Below are 14,666 nucleotides of genomic sequence, written 5' to 3' on the forward strand. Positions count from 1 at the left end.
TTCATGTTTTTCCTACATACAAATTTGTATTTATGGTAAGTTATACTTGTCCTGCATAATTGAGTCAACAAGTGATGTTACATTGTCTCTTCCTCCCAGTTGCTCGGAAAATCATCTCTAATCCTGCAAAAAGAAAAAAACATATCTAAAAAAAGGTACAATTGCACCAAAAACTGCAATTAGAAAAAAAAACAGTCCAAATTGCAGTGTAGTTACACAAATAGTGAAGTACAAAAAAAATGAAACAAAATATAAAAGAACATTTTTTGGCAAAAAATATAATTGAACCACACGAAAGTGTAACTGCACCCAACAAAACACAAATGCGTAAAAAAGCTTAATTGCACCCAAAAAGTGAAAATGCGTAATTTATTTCCACGCATGAGAAACAAAGACGAATAAAAAATAAATGCCAAAGATAAGTTACTAAATCCATTTGAAAAAAAATAAACACAAACATTCTTGGGAAACAAATTCGTAGCTGCACAAGCGGCACACGTGTATCATGTCCATCCATTGACAAAAGGCTGCATTGAGATCTGGAAGAAGTGGTGGTGGAGGAAATATGTTTCTAGCCCACTAAGAGCCTAAAAAACGCGGTAAAAGGCAACAGATTTGGAAGAAACAACACCTATATCTTTGTGTTTCTTCTCGATGCCATGGTTGCCTGAGATGGAAGACCATTTTTTATATGCTAGCAAGGCTGACTCTACCTAATAAAGTTCAAAAGAAAAGGCCGACTCTACTCTGTCTGACCGGCCCAACCGTATTCAAAGAACTTCATGTACTTGGCTATGCAAAGTCAAGGTACTCGAGTGATAAAAACCAAGGTAATCAAATGCATACAAGCCCATGGAGGGCACTGTTACCCGCCAAAGAAAAGACAGACACTGTAAGTTCAGGCATTGCAGCAAAGCTTGTAAAGAAGTTTACTCCAGAAATGTCACTGGACAGATTGATCACACAGGAACAGAAAAACAGGGGGTAAGCAACTGGACAGATTTGATGGAAGCAACAAATTTTATCTAATCCATTTCAGCAGATTCATAAGCTCGCACTCGACGCCTCCTGGACAGTTTATCACCCATCGGCGCTGGATGAATGTTTACCACCAGGGCGACAACGTCAGCAGCAGCTTTGGGCCTCGACGTGCCGACTTTGGAGGAAGAACTGTCATCAGGCAATACTGTCGGAATGTGGCATGTCCTACACTCCTGCTCACTCGGCCCATACCTTAGGCATGCGGCATCAATACTTTAGTAATCTAAACGCTCTTATATTAGTTTACAGAGGGAGTACTAACTCATGCTATTATTCTTACAGACAAATGTGATACTTGCAAAAAAATAGAAATAGAAAACGATACAGTTGTGTCGTGTTACTCCACGGTGTCAACTGAACACTCCATAATAACATACTTACTGTAAATCTTACTGTATTGTCTTGGGTCTTCTCCCTTTGCCAGCTGCGCTCTTCCATACATTGTGACAGGATAACTATACTGCCGGCATTTGACCAAAAGGCCCAGACGCAGTCCACACAAAGTAACTATTCTGGATGGAAGCAACAGATTTATCTAATCCATTTCAGCGTCTAGTGAGGTTCTGGCCAGTTTATCACGCATCGGCGCTGGATGAATGTCGCCACCAGGGCAACAACGGCGGCAGCAGCTTTGGGCCTCGATGTCTTGTCCCACCTACTTGCTCAACCATCAGCGGAATCCTTGAATTAGAAGAATCAAGTTACCAAATCAGAAAAGCAAAGTAGCACTTCATATAAAGAACGGGGTACAGGGCCAAACCATCGTTGTCTGCAAACCAACTGGTCACCCCAGCTAAAATAAACTACACCAACAAATCCGCAGCTGAAGCCTTTTGAATCAATCTGTATCTAACATCACAACAGACATACATAAAATCCAGAATAAAGAAAATACATAAAAGCCTCTTTTGAAGGCATACATAAAATCCATAAAAGTCAATGCCTTCAAAAGAAAAGGCTCTTGATACCTAAACAACGTGGCAAACAAGAGGCTTAAAGCTTCAACATGTATGGAGTATTCGCTCAAGATGTTTAAACATATCTTACGATGGGAATATGTTATGGTACTTGCATCACAAGCAATAGTTCATTACCCATAAATAGTTACCACCAAAGGCGTTCATAAGAGACTGTCAATAGATCCTATTGATAAACTGTATCAATAAGTAAAAACTCTTAAATACAGAAATATACCTTCCACCCCTTCATAAAGAAATCAAGATTTATCTTCTTTCTTGCTACAGAGGCCATGAACCGGTTAACAGATTCCTTAAGTAGTTACTCCAATGAGGGGGAAACTTGACATGGTTAGTGAAAATATAAAACCCACAATGGAGATGTGTCAGCATTAGTCATGTTATTGCATGCCAAAAGAAAATGAATCATTCAAAGGACTAAGGAGGACAGCAGACCACTAATTCCTTTGTAATTGCCTTCCCAGCAGGCACATCAAGTGTCTGTTCCTTGTCCCTCACTCCAGTCTGTTTCTTAATGTTCTGTATTCAGAAAATGGAGAATTGATGTCACATCTGCTTTCAGGCATCAATCAGAGGAAACCAAAGGTGGTGGCCAGGAACTTAATTGACCTAAGGTTCAATAACAATCATATGTCCTAGAATTATGTTATTACCTAATAAATCACAAAGATAAGAAATAATTCTAAGAGCATAGGGGATTATTCAGGGCAAGTAGCTGACAATATTGGTTTTCTATATATGAATATGTTCGGATAAGAACAAGAGTGGAATGCATACCCAAATTCTACAAGATGGCTACCTATGCAGATACAGCTGGAAAGAACATGTGAATAACTTCTACATTGTGGAAGCACCAACATATCAGTGCATCCATTTAACTTGTTAGAAGCACCTTGCATAACACAATAAAACCGAGCAATCAACAAATTCTGACCAAAACCAGAGATTAGTGATCAGAAGGAAGTTGTTGAGCAAAATCTCAAACCAAAACCAGAGATTAGTGATCAGAAGGAAGTTGTTGAGCAAAATCTCAAAACTGGAGTTGTAGGGGAGGGAGGAAAGTGAGAGCATACATAAGCCAAGAAGAAGAATCAGGAATGAGAGAGATTAACATAAAACCAGTAAAACTGGGGCAGGGTGAAAAATAAATGGAGGTAACAGCAAGGAACAACAACAACAACAAAGCCTTTAGTCCCAAACAAGTTGGGGTAGGCTAGAGGTGAAACCCATAAAATCTCGCGACCAACTCATGGCTCTGGCACATGGATAGCAAGCTTCCACGCACCCCTGTCCATAACTAGTTCTTTGGTGAATGGTGATACTCCAATCCTTCAGGTCTCTCTCTCTTAACGGACTCCTCCCATGTCAAATTCGGTCTACCCCGACCTCTCTTGACATTCTCCGCACGGTTTAGCCGTCCGCTATGCACTGGAGCTTCCGGAGGCCTACGCTGAATATGCCCAAACCATCACAGACGATGTTGGACAAGTTTCTCTTCAATTGGTGCTACCCCAACTCTATCCCGTATATCATCATTCCAGACTCGATCCTTCTTCGTGCGGCCACACATCCATCTCAACATACGCATCTCCGCCACACCTAACTGTTGAACATGTCGCCTTTTAGTCGGCCAACACTCAGCGCCAAACATTGCGGGTCGAACCGCTGTCCTGTAGAACTTGCCTTTTAGCTTTTGTGGCACCCTCTTGTCACAGAGAATGCCAGAAACTTGGCGCCACTTCGTTCATCCGGCTTTGGTAACGGCAAGGAAAAGGAGGTGAAAATTGTGGGGGAGTTGAGGCATGCCGGTGTGAGCGGCACAGAGTTGAAGAACTGGTGGCAAATAGCGGGCAAAGCAACTGCAAAGTAGATTCAGTTACCAGCCTCATCAAGATGATAGCTTCGCCGGCGCTTAGACATCAGATTTGCTAGCCCGGGAGGAACGGAATTGAAGAATACCACAAATTTATGGAGAATGGACACCGAGGTGCGTCAAAGAAGCCCATGTGAATATGGGAATTTCTACAGCGTGACAAGATGACTTTTTCTTCTAGAATGAGAGCGAGTGGCACTCCTAGCATGCAATCTTCAACCGGCTGTACCGAGTACAAAGCACGAAGACCAATTCCAACACGATCAACTCCAGGGCTCTTAAGTCAATCTTCGAAGTAGCAGCATCCAAGAGATGGTAGACCTCTAGCGCGACCACGTTCACACTGTAAAAAGCCCTAGTGTAAAGTCTGTGAATATGAGGGAAACCATTTTGAACACCAAGTCATGCGCCACCTCCTCATAGCTTCGTCGACAGTACTGGCAACCTCCCCTCCTAGCCCCACCTACCGTCATCTTGTTGGGAGTCTTGTCTATTTAACATCCACACATTTCATATCCCGTTCACAGTCACCACATTCAGTTAGTTTGTCTCTGCTCCCACTTCGATCCACTATAGTCACCACATCTATGTTACGATATCTTCATGAGACTCTCGCTGTCTCTTCTTCCCATGCTCAAGTTCATTCATCCCTTTCTGCTTACTATGTTTTTCGTGGTTTTCTGGATCTTCATGAGACTCTCGCCGTCTCTTCTTCCCACGCTCAAATTCGTCACCCCTTTCCACTTAATGTTTTTCTTGGTGGTTTCTCATTGTCTGGAAGACGAAGAAACAGACTACACTTTCTTGTTCGATGTAGAGGCTAAGTTGCGAGCTACGGCTATTTTGACAGTAGATGTGACTTGGCTTGGATGGCTGCTTGAGGATTTTGTGTTTCAATCACTACACCTACTACTCTCTTATCAGATAGTAGTGCTATCAGTATCGCGTGCGGCCTTTTGAAGCATGAGCTCACCAAGCATATTGGTGTTGATGCTTCCTTCGGGTGCTCTAGTGTGCAAGATCAAATTATTGCTCTTCAGTATGTGCCTTCTGATTTATAGTTGACTGCTTTCTTAACGAAGGCCCGGACTAGAGCACCACACAACTTCTATCTTTCCAAACTCTGTGTTGTTGATCCAAAATGAGCTTGAGGATTTTAGTGCTTCAATTTATAAGGGAAATTGGATCGAAAACCAAACAAAGCATGCCAATTTACAAGGAAAAGTAGCACAAAAGCCACACAAGCATCATAGCCTCATCTACAGCACAGCACCCCCAGATCCAGTATTGCCACTCCAATGATTTCACTCGCCTGCGAGCCACACAGCAGAAATGCCCTACTGCCGACAACCCCGACAACCAAACAAACCCACTCGGCACAATACTTCTGGCGCCTCACTCCACAACAGCCACGTCATGCAATCCCGAGTAGTAGATTCACATGTAGACACCGGATCTACCCACTGCCACGACTGACGCACACGCGTAGGGTGGTGGATGATGCCTCTCCCCTCCCGGAACCCTCTTATGTCCTCCCTCTTCCTCGCTTCCCCTATCGCCATCCCCTGCCCCCTCGGCTCTGGGTCCAACAAGGCGGCTGACGGTGGAGGCAGTCCGCTCCCAACAACTTTTTCACCCCTTCCCCCACACCTCCCGTGTACTCTCCACTACCTGCTAGTCCAATTGCGCATCCTTTTCCTGTCTATGAGTTGTTTTGTGCGCTGCCTTGTTCCTACATCCCGTGCTCCCATGCAGGTTGTCGCCATAGCCACTAGCTCAAGCACCACCAATGGTGGAGCAAGAGCACGGGCAGTCGACACCGTCTCCGTCTTATGCAAGGACACAAAGTGCCCAAGAGCACGCCACTACCTGTCGCCAAGGCCAGGGACGCCCAACAAGGGAATATGGAATGCGGAATCAAGTACGTGTCACACAACCCGTAAACAAGGCAAGGAAGACAAGCCAGATTAGCAGGAAACGAAGAGTGTAATGGAGGTACAAGGAAGCGATGAAAACACTATCAGGACGGTACACCCACCATCCTCTACCCATTCTTCACTTGAACTTGCAAAGAGGTGTCCTGAGTTGAGTTGCTCGCCCCAGTTTTCCCCTCATTGTATTTTATAAGACCCGACACTTTCCTTCCCCCTGGCGCCAAGGGAGGGTCCTTGGCCGACACACGGTTGCCTGCAATCACTCCGTTTGCATCGACATCGTTTGCATTGACATCGTAGGGCGAAAATAATCTTTCTCCTTACACATCGGGTCAAGTCATGCCCAACTTACCCTCCACGACCACCTTGGCCTCTACTGCCCAGCCACCTCTTCCACAAGTAGTGCTACCATGAGCTTGAGCAATGAACTCATTTCTAGGTTTGAACCATCATAAAATCGCTAAACTGAAACTTCTTTGGATCATGAACCCCATTCCCACATTGATCTGCAACATCGCCAATCTTACCGTAATTTGCGCAAAAATGCGACATCTTCTCATATAGCACACGGAACATTTCGGTAGTTTACCTAGCTCAACATTCCCTAAGAACCTCAAAGGGGGCTTCTCCAATTTGATCTTGACATGTACTCAAACAAACATCCATATTCAACGCCATTTAGCTCAAGCTCCACATCTAACACTTCTCTTGTCTTGGAAGCCATTGCTTTAGCCACTACTCTGTTGTGCAGCAAGTCCGATCGACCCAGGATCCGAGCCCAAACACATGCGGAGTTATAAGGGCGACATATTCTAGTATACTCCTCAATTACCATAGCATGGTGCCTAAAGAGCCAAGGACCCCTATGCATGGTTGTGATTCCAATCCCCAAAACACTTAAACTCCATCGTAAAAGTGTAATAATAAGTGGTATGGATTTGACGTCCTTTACCCAAGCCACCTGCATGGCGGTGTAAAAAGCAAGACGACTGAAGGGAACCTTAACCTTAATTAGCACCGCCAAACGAGCCTCGCACGTGGGCTTTCCAATCAATCTTGGTACTCAAGGAGGAGGAAGATCACCCGCTTTGGAAGCAAACATACATCGTCCAAGTACTTCGCGTATCGTGTGTTCTTCATGGGCTTTAGCTCATCCCTCACAACAAAGTGTTGTGGAAAGCATGGGCATCCATCAAATGCAAGATCCACATGTGGCTCAACCCCCACAAACGTTTGTGGTCCATCGACCGTCATTGTTAGCATGGTCTGGTTAACCATGTCGCATGTCCCCTCTACTCTAGTGCCCCTGAGACTGCAAAACACATGTTCATCAGCTGCTCCTCGGTAGCAATCTAGCAATCGTTGCTCGCCTCTTTGGTGTCATTGTTGCCCTCCCAACCAAGGGCCGACATTTCCATTTCCGACTAGTGGATTGGTTGTCGTTGTCGAGCGACCAATCCGTCTTTGGTGCGCCGGGATCTCAAGCCAGCTCTGTTGCTCACAGTCTAGACCATCTAGAAGGAACACAACGCTTGGGTCATCAACGACCGACAGTCTATAGAGACAACGACACGATGATGAAGCTCGGCTTCCGATTGCGGCTGCAGCCACACAGTTGGCACATATCTGGAGTACCGTTTATGGTCTACTTACCGTCGTCATCGCCACGGTATGGACATCCACGTCACCTACACCATCTGCTTCAGTGCCCCAAAGACTTCTCAACACCTGTTCACCAGCTGCTCCTTCTCGACAACAATCTAGACTCGCCTCTTCAGCATCACCAATGCCCCCAGGGGGCGGCGTTTCCCTTTCCAACTGGTGGATTAGCCATCAGGCGACAATGCCACCTTCGGTGCACTACAAACTCGAGTCAGCAGTGTTGCTCGCATTCTAGACTATTTGGAAGGAACACAATGCCAGAGTGTTCAACATGTTGGAGTAATATATTATAGTTGTGTACCCTTTGTATTTTTCCCATTATACAAGGGGCTTTCTGCATATTGCGGCACACATGTACTTCTATAGTCTATGTCCACATGGGAATACAAGTTGCATATTCCTAACATGGTATTAGAGCCTGGGTTTTCTTCCTCACACACAACTTGCGTTCCTCTCCAAATCGATCCCGATCTAAGTTTTTGATCAATTTTTCTCAGGCTAGCACGCTCATGTGCAACCACACCTCCCTGACCCGCGTGGTGTCCATCCTGACGACTATCGTCATCGCTCTGCTGCCTCCAGATCAAGATCACCCCCCTTCCTTGTCCAGGCCTCTCGCGCCCCAATAAATTCCCACACGTCGCCCCTCCCATCATGCCCTTCCGATCTCCCTACCTCCGCCTCCATCAGGCTCGCCCCTCGCACCGTAGGCTATCTATCCTACATCTTCAGGAGGTCGCGCCTCATCGCCATGTACAGAAGGTTAGAGCCCCGCCGCCATCTCCGGGAGGCCGGCTCCTTGCCACTACAAGAGGCCACGCATTGCATCATCGCAAACTCAACTAGTTGGCGCCAACCGCAATCGTCGAGACGTCCTTTGTTGCAGGTCACAGTATGGGCTCCCTCTTGCTACACGCAGGACCTCAACGACAGACTTCGCCATTGGACCTCAGACTCGGCAGCCCGTCCCACTGACCGGCTTTGTCCCTACCTCGTGTGCCCTATTCGCTGCTCTTCCTTGCTATTTTGCTCCTTTTTTTGGTAAGACGGGCCTAGTTTTGTAGAAGAGTAAAAGAACAAAAAACAGGTGCGTTAGACTTCATTGGACATAGTTTCTCAAGCTTACCCTACACTAACCCCATCTCGCACATGCTCGTCCATCGATGCCTGATGCTCCTCCACCTATGACGTTGCTCCCACCCGGTGCCTCCCGCAGGCTGTGGTGGTGACTCCATAGTGTCGCCTCTCGTGACCTCTGTTGACGGTGGTGACCTCTGTTGACAGTGATGTCGCTCTACACAGACTCCCCTCACGGCTTTCATCAGTAGTGTTGGTGCACATCACTCCATCGACTACATCGCACATGCGCCTTCCCTTTGCGCTTGGTGCTTGTCGTGCTATGCCGCCTCCTTTAGCGGCTTACACGGGTGGTGGTGGACACTTCTCTTCCGGTGATTCGACGTCGGCCACTTCAATGGTGTCCTTCACCACGCAGGAGATTGCACGACTTCGGCACCTACCTACTGCTTCAGTTGAACCCCTGAATACGCTGGGGATTACGAGACTTCAGTGTCTGCTAGATGCTTCTTTTAGTTCTCATCAACGGTTTTGTTGTTGATTCTTTCAGTATTGAGACCACTTTTTACGAAGTCAGTCAGCTAAATTTTCCTTGGATCCTTGATAGTGTAGCGTCTTTTCATATGACTTGTGATTCTTCTAATTTGTCCTCCATTCAAGCCTCTAGATTCTCCTATTCATGTTCTTACTGCTGATGGTACTTCCCTCCCAATCAATCATCGAGACAATCTTAGCACCTTGACTTACCATGTAGCTCATTTCAAGTGATCAAATTGTCGACTCTGATTGTAGTCATTCTCGACTTTGACTCTTATTCGGATTAGGACCGTCACATGGGTGCTCTACTTGGTGCTTGCCCTCGCATTGTAACTCCTAGGGCCGCCAGGAGCTTGACAGGCTTCACATTCCCTCTGCACCGCCATCAATCTCTTCACCCCCTTTACCTTGACTACTGGCTCTTTGTGGCATAATCGTCTCGGTCACTTGTGTGGCTCTCGACCCTCATCCCTAGTTCGACATGGTCTTCTTGGATCTGTCTTTACCATTGTGTTTTTAGACTATCAGTTTTGTCGGCTTGGTAGACAAGTTCAATTACTTTATCCTCATAGCGAGACGGTGTCTCAACGTCCTTTCGATCTTGTTCAATCTGATGTTTGTGTCCAGCTCCCTTTGCCTCGAAAGGAGGCCATCGCTACAATATTATCCATAGATCATTTCTCTTGACACACAGTTCTTTTGGTGGCTTCTAGAATTAGCTAGAATAAGTTGCGCCCTACCTAGCTTATTCTAGAAACCCAACAAAATAAATTTGGTTGGGTTTCTATCTGCTTCTAAAAAATAAATTTGGTTGGGTTTCTAGAATAAGCTAGGTAGGGGGCAGCTTATTCTGGAAGCCCAAAAAACCCAGCAAAAGCACTGGCCCTAAGAAGTTTGCCGCCATGGTTCATACTCAGTTTTCCACTCCAGCCCATGTCTTCTGTGCAGAATTTGCTCGTGAGCATATCTCTCATTTTCTGCGTGGATTCTTTACTGAGTAGGGCACACTTGCTCAGTTCTCTTGTCCACGTGCTCATGATCAGAATGGTGTTGATGAGCGCAGGCATCGTCACCTTCTTGAGGCGGTTCATGCGTTGATGATTGTCGGCTCTCTTCCACGTTAACGTTGCTCTACTTCCACCAATCTCATCAAGATTCAGCCCTCTCCGGGGTGTAATTTCTCTCAAGCGTCTTTCTGGTCGTTCTCGTGATTGTTCAGCACTTCGTTTGTTCCGTTACGTTTGCTATGTTCTTCTTGCCACCCTCCCCCACCCAACACACCAAACAGACTCCTCAATCTATTGAATGTGCGTTCTTAGGTTGAAGTGATGAGCACATCAGTGTTGGGATCAAATCGTTCGGCGGATGCGAATTTCTCGAGATGTGACTTTTGATGAGTTTCATCCTTTCTATCCACGTTCATCCTCCTATTGAGGATATTTCTTTCCTTACTTTTCTCGATACACCTATCAATCATGTTTTGTCCTCGTCCACCCATCCCACTGTGTCTTCCCGTAAAATATAGTAAACCCCATGCCGTAGTCACCTACGGCTTCCCCACCTCGTTATTTACCTGAGGCTGCCTCACCTCGCTCGTCCCTAAGACTTCTCCAGCGATACACCTCCCCCCTCCCCTCTTCTTTACCACATTGATTGTCCACGTGTTGTAGATTCTTCTAATACACCATCTCCCACGACTACCATGCATCCTTCTGTTGGCAATGCATCGCCTCCAGCTCAACCTACTATGGCTTTCGCGCTTGCCCGCTTCCGCCTATTGATCGCTATGGTTATTCTGGCGCCCCTCTTCTTGAGACGACTTCTTATCGTGAGGGTCTAAAATGCCTTTCTTAATTGAATAAAGTGATATACATACTAAATGGGAAAGCAAGGCATACAAGGACAAGCAAACTTACAGCATCCACGGCGTCCTTACCGACCGTCCATATTATTTGAACAGTTGTAGTGATATAAAACGAGTGCCAAAAGAGAGTAGCACACCACAGCAAGATAATTGGTATTTCCTCATCCTGAAAACAAGGCCACGCGACATTAAAAATAGCAGGAGTAGGAAGGCATCCTTTGAAATAAAACAAGACAAACATGAGTTGAGGATGCAAGTGCATATCATGGATGGTACACAGAGCACATATATACAGTCAGAATTTCATGAAGGAGGCAGACAGGGAACAAATTAAGTGGTGTTACTACATCCCGAAACGAACAACACTGCTCCATGTGTGTGATGGGAAACTAGATACATATTCGGGTGTGCTGCCGGGTTGTTGAGTGTGAAGTGTTTCAGACTTTTAAGTGGGATGGGAATTAACATGAACATGAGCTATACATACTCTATCAGTTGCATAACATAAAAAACTGAAACTCGTCCAAGAAGAATTCCTTAATGGCTCCTGTTCATATAAGAACTAAACCCCTGTACACATCAACCTCATCAACCTGATCTGCTTAATGTGCAGAACACATTTGCAACACACATACACTTGATAATTTCCCGGTTCACATGAGCACAACACACACACATGGGCTAGAGATGAACACATATCACCTACATCGGAAGAGAATTGCTACTAATCATGTTATATACCTACTATATATGATTAGAACAACGACAAGTGGCTCAATGGCTCAGTTAGACATCCTAAAGCCAGCAGAGCAACGTAACCAACCAAATTAGAGCAGTAGCAACCAGAGGACCAATGGCCCAGTATGGTTTGATCAGTGGTTTTTTTGCTGGAGATCTAGTCATTGGTAGTATACCTATCTGATCACTAGTTAGTTCTCAAAAAGAAAAAATTATGATCGCCAGTTTGAATTCTGAAAAAAAATGATCACTAGTTGGTTGTAGCCATCATACATTTTGCTGCTTTCTTTTCGCTTCCACTTTTTAGATATACTAGCAAAAGAGCCCCTGTGTTGCAACATGTAGTAAATAAATAAATACAATTCCAGTACTTTCTAGTGAAGCAGATCCATTATGCATAATAAAGTAAGGTTTGCGTTAAATCTTATTGGCAGTAAGGCACTGAATATATTAACCATGCACAAAACTGTTCACTTTGACATTACAATATTGCCCCATGATGTGTAGCATGATTGGGATCTGGAAACTTCCACAGATCACATTTTTGGACTCTTAAGTAAATATTCCAGCATAGCAGTTCAAGGCTATGGACACATGTGCATCCCCTGTGAAGATGCCATCTGTGTTACATTGAGAATTTTCTGGAGCACACCCCAAATATGTTAACTTGTATCTTTTGTTTCCTGGTATTTTACATGGACATCAAAACAATCAAGTTTCTTCTCTTGGATTTAACCATAAGATATGTTCAAGGATAGCTATAAGTTTATAGACCTACCCATAAAAAAAACCTTCCCGATCATGTGCCCAACTATAAGTGATAGCTTCCACATGTAGGATTTCAATAAAAGAAATAACATGCAAGCAACTGGGCAGTACTGTTTGGACAAAAAAAACTATTTTACTAAGGTGCAATAGCAAGTAGCAACTACTTACCAAGGACAATTTGTTGACATATATCCAATGCATCATGTCTACAATGCATGATAGGAATAGTGATCCAGTCGCTCCCACTTTCACTTGCCATCTTCGCTAATAGAATATGTTGAAAGAGCAATCATCCCATCATTGCGTAGAGTGCTTGGATCCATCTCTCCTTCCAAATCCTCCTGCATTATCACCGCAGAATACGGTCAAACACTCTATAAGTTAATCAAGAGCATAGCAGAGCAACACGATTTGAATAGGCACACGAAACTTGTAAAACTAATCAAAAACAATAACAATAAGATAATCATGCGGACATGCTCCTAAATCTTAAAGTTGCCTGTGACACCATATCATTCCATCGCCAATCAGGGGAACGAGAGTGACAGAAAAGAGAGATGCAGTGTATTCAATTATTCATTATAGAAGCAAGCTCGAACTGGGCTTGTAGTCAGTGGCGCACCTGCACGTAGAAGACACTATGGGCATGGAGTTCAGAGTTGTGGATGTGGAGTAATTGTCACCATGGCATAGCTCAAGTGGTCGAAGAGCCATTACAACAATATTAATAAGGCCAGTATGAGGCCGTTACATACAACTAAAGCCAGAAGAAGGTTTGCTTTTTGAATCTAATGATATGTTCATTTTTCTTGAAGGATATGGAATTTGCAGCTACTTTCGACTAACATTTCACAACTTAAGCGGGCAAAGCATTAATGACCCTTTCGGAGATGACAAAACAGGAAAATAGCTTCATATATTCCTAATTCACCTTCAGGGTCAACAAAGTTTCGAGATGTTTTCTCGAAACAATCTCAACAAAATCAAACGAGCGAACAGCAACAGCTTCGAAAATCATCTCTATTCCCAAGCAAAGGTCTCTAATTTTTCTCTCCCAAGTAACCACCGAATAGATAGATACCCACAAGACATACAGTTTCCAATTCACATCTCAAACACATTAATATTATTATTATTCAATTAATCTGCAGAGGACCATATACACTGCAGCCGTGGCCGGCAGGAAAATTACCATAGTTTGGCATTACAGCTACGGCATCGACTTCAGAATATGGAAATCTCCCGATAATCCAAGCAGCTAGTATTGTACCTAGAAGCAAACATCCTGAGGGACTCTAGTAACGGCAGTAATCTCTCGCCTCTCCCACATCAAACGACCATGAGACCAGAATCACTCCCACGCAACGGCGGCAACACCAAAGCACGACGTGAACAAGCGCACTCGCAGTAGGAGTAGGGGAGGGGGGCAACCTTACCGAGTCGCTCTCATAGTGTCGTGGCTCTGCAGGCAGGCCGGATAGGTCTCCCGCGCTGTCGCCGCCGCCATCCGCCATGGACACCCGGCGAGTCCATTTCCGTCGCAGCCGCGCGCCAAAGGATCACCGATGCGCCCCTGCTCGTTTGAATCCTAAATTCCCCGCCGGCAGATTAAGGCTGGGAGGGGAGGCGGGACTGGAGTAGCAGGGGCGCTCGTCTCTCTCTGCTCGCTCGCCTGCCGCCACAGGAGTTTCTAGGGCGAAGGGGCAGCGGCGCCGCGCCGGGGTGAGAGGAGGACGGGTCGGGGTCGGTGAAAAGGGGATTGGGCTTTGGGGTCGGTTTCGTTGGGCTTGGGCGTTTCGGCCTGGCATCTCGGGTGACTAATGGGCCGTCGTGTCTCCGGTTCTGTTCTAGGAAAAATTGGAGCATCTTCTCAAAAAAAAAAGGAAAAATTGGAGCATGAACGGCTGAATGTTGTTGTGTACAAGAAGAATATTCTGAAATACACGGTGAGCATTTTTTATATAGGGAAAGCATATTTTTAATACACGATGAACCTTTTAAAAAACATTATGGATATTTCTTGAAACGCGGCTGGCATATTTAATAGAAGACAAACATTTTTGTATTACACGATGAACGGGTTTTTAGTAATACAAGATGAAAAATTTTGTAAACTAAATGGTAGACATTTTTAAATACCAGGTGGAATTTTTTGAAAATGCATGATTAACATTTTTAATACACAGTGAAAAATT

At 45.0% G+C, this 14,666-nt stretch overlaps 1 long non-coding RNA gene across 1 annotated transcript; it reads right to left on the bottom strand.

Moving 5' to 3' along the window:
* Window positions 1-1,279: 1,279 nt before the first annotated feature.
* On the bottom strand, window positions 1,280-12,904 carry LOC123113547 (uncharacterized). Its single transcript, XR_006456076.1, has 4 exons — window positions 12,640-12,904; window positions 11,018-11,131; window positions 1,802-2,537; window positions 1,280-1,722 (listed from the first exon to the last, which is right to left on the bottom strand). It is a non-coding gene; the product is annotated as an uncharacterized lncRNA (long non-coding RNA).
* Window positions 12,905-14,666: the final 1,762 nt, after the last annotated feature.

Source organism: Triticum aestivum, chromosome 5B, assembly GCF_018294505.1.
Source record: "Triticum aestivum cultivar Chinese Spring chromosome 5B, IWGSC CS RefSeq v2.1, whole genome shotgun sequence".
Lineage (NCBI taxonomy): Eukaryota > Viridiplantae > Streptophyta > Magnoliopsida > Poales > Poaceae > Triticum > Triticum aestivum.